Below are 6542 nucleotides of genomic sequence, written 5' to 3' on the forward strand. Positions count from 1 at the left end.
TTGCGGTGTTCGACGGGGAAGGGAAAGAGCTCCAGTGACGGTCAGCGATGGTCTTGACGGTGGGCGGCCGAGCTAGCGATGGTCTCGGCGGTGGACGGCTGCGCTCGCAACACCTTGGGCCACAACTTGCAGTGTTTGATTTCAATGGAAGGGAAGAAGATAATCATCTCCTCGCGCGTAAAGGGGAGAAGCAGGTAGGAGGACCCGATACGGCGGCTAGCAATCCCTCCGGTAGTGAGCATCGGCGCTGGCAGTGGTGGCATCCTAGGTTGTTTGGTGGTGGAGCTGAGGCGGTTGCTGGCATGGATCGCGTGCACCGACAGCGAATCTGGGCCGTGCGAGAATAAGACTGGAAGAAGTGGTGGCGCAGTGGTTGGTTTCGGTGGAAGTGGTGGCCGGCGATGAATGGGAGCGCTTTTCTCTCACGCGCGAAGAGAAGAAGAAGAAGGGGAACCTTGTGTTGTGGCCGGCGATGGCTCCGGTGGCGAATGTCGTCGTTGACGACGTCGCGAACTACGGCTAGCGGCGGCCGGTTTGTGTGGAGGCTGAGTCATGGCCGTGGGTGGCAGAGGTGAGTGTCTCTGTTTTCTTTCATTCAGAGGAGAGGACCCTGGGTCTCAGCGTTGCTTACACAAATGAGGCGAAGCTAGTAGAACCCCTAATGGGTTTCTGGTTGGGGATGAATGGCTTTGGGCTTAGCATGGGCTGCCTCCTTTCTTCCTGTTGAGATACAATTCCTAATCACACCCCGTGCCATATGGGCTGAAACCCATTTTGTTTCTACAAGTAAAAAAGAATTGGACCTGGACACACATTTCAGGATGCACCTCCATTTTCATCTTTACACCTTGGCAGATTCAAAGTTGGAAAAAAAGGACTTTGACCCAAACCAAAGGAGCCTCAACTTTACTCCGCACCTCTGGTTTTTAATCTCTACACCCCTATTCTTGTTGGGCTGTTTCTCTTGCTTCATTTTTATGCTTTTGTTTCTTTATTTTTATTAGTATTTGTTTGGTTATTAGTTTTTACTGTATGTAACCCCTTTGTATGATAACCCCACTCCTAGATCTTGTCTTTTATTTTTATTTTGGTTTATTTGCTGCACTTTAAACACGAAAAAAGACGATAATAAAAAAATAATAATAAATAATAATAATAACAAAAAATACGTTTTGAAGGTTAAGCACACGTGTGACCGCTCGCGTCGTCCTTGTGCTAAAAACCTTTTCTTCTTTCTTAAATAAAAATTACAAAAAATATGTTTTAAAGGTTAAGCACACGTGTGACCGCCCGCGTCGTCCTTGTGCTAGAAACCTTTTCTTCTTTCCTAATAAAGGTAAAAATAATGTTTTAAAGGTTAAGCACACGTGTGACCGCTCGCGTCATCCTTGTGCTAGAGACTTTTTCTCTTTCTTTTAAAATAAAATAAAAACATTTTAAAGGTTTAAGCACACGTGTGATCGCGCGCATCGTTCTTGTGCTAAAAACATCTTCTTCTTTCTTACAAAAAATTACAAAAAATATGTATTTTAAAGGTTTAAGCACACGTGTGACCGCTCGCGTCGTCTTTGAGCTAAAAATCTCTTCTTCTTTCTTATAAAAAATTACAAAAATATATTTTAAAGGTTAAGCACACGTGTGACTGCTCGCGTCGTCCTTGTGCTAAAAACCTCTTCTCCTTTCTTATATAAAAATTACAAAAATACGTTTAAAGGTTGAACACTCGTGTGATCGTCCGCATCGTCCTAGTGTTCAATACCTTTCTTTCTTATTTACGTATTATTAAATGAGGATATGGGTGCTCGTGCGATCGTTCGCATCATCCTAGTACTTAATATCCTCGATATCAAAAGTTTTAAATAATGGTATGAGTACTCGTGTGACCGTCCGCGTCGGCCTAGTGCTCATTACTTTCTTTTTTCACAAAAATACCAAAAACATAAAATCTTTAAAAATTAAAAACATCTGGCTTTTTCAAACAACAAACAATCTCTCAGCTAGAACTACGTGATCCTTGATTCTTCATCAAAAGTGGAGATACGTAGGAGCAAGGCTAGTACTTGTCAGGTTCACTTCCCAAAAATCCAAAATCATTTCAAAACAAATTTTCCAACAATTTCCAAACAAACTTCTCAAACAGTTTCAAAAGAACTATGTAACCCTGATTTCTCATTTTGAATGAGAATACGTAGGAGCAAGGTCAATCCTTGTCGGGCCCAAAAAACTAAAAAATATATATTTTGTTTATTTAGAATTTTATTTTAGGGGATAGTTAAACATTTTGAAAACCACATCATATTCGTGCATTTAGTTGAAGGTACTGCCTTAGGGCAGGCGTTGTAGGGTGCTAACACCTTCCCTACACGTAACCGACTCCCGAACCCAAAATCTGGTTTTTCGTGGACCGTGTCTTATCATTTTATGGCTTTTCCGTAGTTTTCTAGAATAAACTATGGTGGCGACTCCAAATCTCATTTCGAAACCCGTTTCTTTGGATCGCCGTCCCGTCGCGATATCGGTTGCGACATCTACGAAAACTAGATTTTGGGTTTGGGAATTGGTTACGCGTAAGGAAGATGTTAGCACCCTACTGCGTCTACCCAAAGGCAGTACCTTTAATTAAATGTATAAAGTTGACGTGCTTTATCAAAATATTTAATTTTCCCTAAAAATAATTATATAACGAAACTAATAAGAAACAAAAATATTTTTTGTTTTATGAACCCGACAAGGATTGACCTTGCTCCTACATATATCCATTTATGATGGACAATCAGAAATCACGTAGTTCTTTATCTAGAAAAAGGTTTGTGAAGTTTGTTTAAAAATCATTATGGATTGTTTCGGATTTTTGAAAAGCAAACCCCAACAAGGATTGACATTGTTTTTCTTTAAGAGTTTTGTATTCTATTTCAAAAATTATGGTGGGAAAAAAAAGGAAAAGGAAAGAGCCCGACCATAAGCCGACGCGTACTCATACCCTTTATTTTATGATTTGATATTTTTTATAGGAAAATACGTGATAAGAAATATTTTCTTTTTTTTTAATTATTTATTTATTATTTATTTTTTAAGTAAAATTAAAAAAAAATCATGCGGGAGATATAACCAATACCAAAAGAAACACGAAAAGATATTCTTTTTTATGAAAAAAACATTATTGTTGCAGAGTAAAAAAACATTATTATTGCAAAGTAAAAACATTCAAAGTACAATAAAAAGAGAAGGAGAATAGTGTAGAGATGACATACCTTCTTGGCTTTAAGTATTCCCCAGTTCTTCCTTGGTAGTTTTTTTTTGGTAGAGTTCCTCTAGTGTGAGAACTTACTTTCCTCTATACTCTCTCCCACTCTCTATCTCTATTATTTCAGAATGTATCTCTCTCTCTTTTTCCGTCCCCTTTTTTCCACGACAAGGTGCGTATTTATATACACACAATTTAATATTATGGTAATGTTGCCTTAATTGTAAATTAATTGACAGTGAACAAAATAAGGAAAGAAAATGTTTTGGTTCCAAGAAAAAGAAATCACATAAAATTCAAGACATTGACTATAATTATTGTCAGAAAATTTGACCATTTTTAAAATCATTTTTTCCTCTTTAAAAGCAACTAATGGAGCAAATTATATTAATATACTATTTTAATTAATGCTCATAATTATTGGCATAATGTTGATTCAAATTATTACCATATAAAAATATTTTCTAGTGACGTGTCATGCATTAAGGAAATTTATTTTATTATTTTATTTTTTCCTTTTTTTTTACCCATCATTAATTATTATTCTTGTATTCTTTATTTTTAATTATTTACTTACCCAGACGAAATTGGGTGTTGACAGCTATCCCTCTTTATTTAGATTTTGCTAGATAACATGAACCTTAGAGTTTTTGTGTTATCATAGTAAAAGCTAAATAAAGATAAAGACACTAATTTCGTTTAGGTCTAAAGAGAAGTAAAAAGATTACCTCGAAGCGTACCTGGTACAAAGTGTAGCAACCTGGTGGATTTTGCTGAAGAACCGCGACACCTCGTGATATTCTCTAGAGAGGTGTATAAACTTTATGAATTTCTCTGGAGAGGTGTGTGAACCTCCTTTTTTTTGTGCCAGGATGAAAACTAGGCTTTGGTGCCAGGATGAAAACTAGACTTTGGTGTCAGTGTGAAAACTAGGCTTAAACAAGCTCGAAACCGATGTTTTATTTTGTGTCAGGATGAAAATTGGGCTTTGGTGCCAGGATAAAAACTGGGCTTTAGTGCTAGGATGAAAATTCGGCTTAGGTTCCAGGATGAAAATTAGGCTTTGGTGCTAGGATGAAAAATGGGCTTGGGTGCCAGGATGAAAACTGGGCTTGGGTGCCAGGATGAAAACTGGGCTTGAGTGACAGGATGAAAACTAGGCTTGGGTGCAAGGATGAAGACTGGGCTTGGGTGCCAGGATGAAAACTGGGCTTTGGTGCCAGGATGAAAAGTGGGCTTGGGTGACACGATGAAAACTAGGCTTGGGTGCCAGGATGAACACTAGGCTTGGGTGCCAGGATGAAAACTGGGCTTTGGTGCCAGGATGAAAACTGGGCTTTGGTGCCAAGATGAAAACTAGGCTTTGACAATCTCGAAACAAATGTTTTTTTTGTTTTTTTTTTGTAAATCCTCAATTTTTCATTGATTTATTTTTTTAAACTGATTTCCTTTTGGACATTAGTGATGCATAGTGTGTTATGCTTTTGTTCTTTGAACCCCTATGATGATGCATGTCTGATGCTGAATGCATGATCGTTTGAGTGAAAATTAATGTGAGACCCAAATATTTTATTATATTTCTCAGTGCGTTTTAACTAATTCCACAACATCCCTTAAGAACAAACTTGCACCCCGTGAACCTACATGTGATGCTTATTATTTTCGGGAGGCAATTCGATACTTAAGAGCGACCTTATGAGGAAAAGAGAAAAATAAATATATTGAAGAAAAAAAATACAATAATGTCAATTCCACTTTAAAAGCATTCCCTATCATGGAATCATTATGCCTATAAAATTTTTTTTACTACGTCAGAATTAACTAGCAAAGGTAACTCCTTCCCATCCATTCTTGTGAGAATAAGTGCCCCACCATCAAATGCCTTCCTAATATGGGCCTTCATAACTTGGAGTCTACTTGCCCCTGTGCTCCTTTTGTATTGGCAAAATCTTTTTTTTAGGACCAGTTTGTCTTCCTGGAATTCTCTAGGGCATACCTTCTTATCGAATGCATCCTTCATTCTTCATTGGTATAATTGTCCATGGCATGTTGCGGTCAATCTTTTCTCCTCAATGAGATTGAGTTGATCAAACTGGGTTTGAACCCAATCTGGTTCTTCTAACTGGGTTTCCATTAACACTCATAGGGATGGGATTTCTACCTCGAAGGGTAGTACTGCTTCCCTCCCATATACCAAAGAAAAAGGTGTTGCCCTAGTTGACATGCGTACCGATGTGCGGTAACTGTGTAAAGCGAAGGTACAATCTTCTTGATATTTTTTATTAGCAGCCTCGGCTGCCCCATTCATATTTGGACGCCGATGTGAAATTTGATTATTCAGGTTTGCGACAATGAGAAATCACGGTAGTCAACACGCATTTGCTCATTATCGTCCTTCTTTGACACGATAGTTGTCACCCATTGGGGGTACTTTGCCATCGGCTAAAAATCTCGTATCAAACTGCTTTCATCTTTGATCCTGAAGACAATTTGGCTTGAGTAGTAACTTATGTTGAACTTCTTTTTTCATGTTGGTGCCGATTTTTTATCTCTTTTCTTTCCTTAGAGTCCTTCTTCACAAATCTCATTAACTTTGGAGAGGGTTCTGGGTCAATCATAATCATCTTCCATGTTATTGATAGGGTGCTCAAAATTAGGAAAATCAACATTATTTTTTTCAAAACATTCATTGTCATGTCTGTATTAATTTTTTTTAAGACAAATGATAAACACAAGATGATGAAAAAAAAAACAAACATGATTTAATGTTAAACCGAATGCAAAACAAAGTGTCAACCCGTAACGTATGAACCCCAAGGCTCCGGGCCAAGCAGTGAGGTTAATTAAAAAACGATTACATTTCAATAAGCATCACAGGCAAATTCTTTATCTTCCAGTTCTTGAGTTGCGCCTCCAGAGTGCAAGTCCACAAAAAATTCGGGTCTTCAAACGCACCATCGGCTCCTTTTTCTTTCATTCGGGTCTGGCTACGCTCTTTCTTTTCCCCCTTCAACCTTCTTTTGTCATCTCTAGTATGCTTGTATCCCAAACCATATTTATTCTTGTTTTCAACAAGTTTCAGTGGGAGGGTTTCTCCTGACTCTGGTAGAGCCATATTAGGTTCTTCACCAACTTGTGCGAATACTTCTTCTTCTTTATCCTCATAGTATATTTGTAGGAAACTTTTGTTAATCAGATCTTGGAGAATGCTCCCAAACCTGGTACACTCGCTAATGACATGTTCGGCTTTTGGACGGATTCCACATGCTTCTTGAAGGTCACATTTTCCCCTTAACAA

Source organism: Vigna umbellata, chromosome 6 (assembly GCF_029865625.1).
Source record: "Vigna umbellata cultivar VRB3 chromosome 6, Vumbellata_1.0, whole genome shotgun sequence".
Taxonomy (NCBI): Eukaryota; Viridiplantae; Streptophyta; class Magnoliopsida; order Fabales; family Fabaceae; genus Vigna; species Vigna umbellata.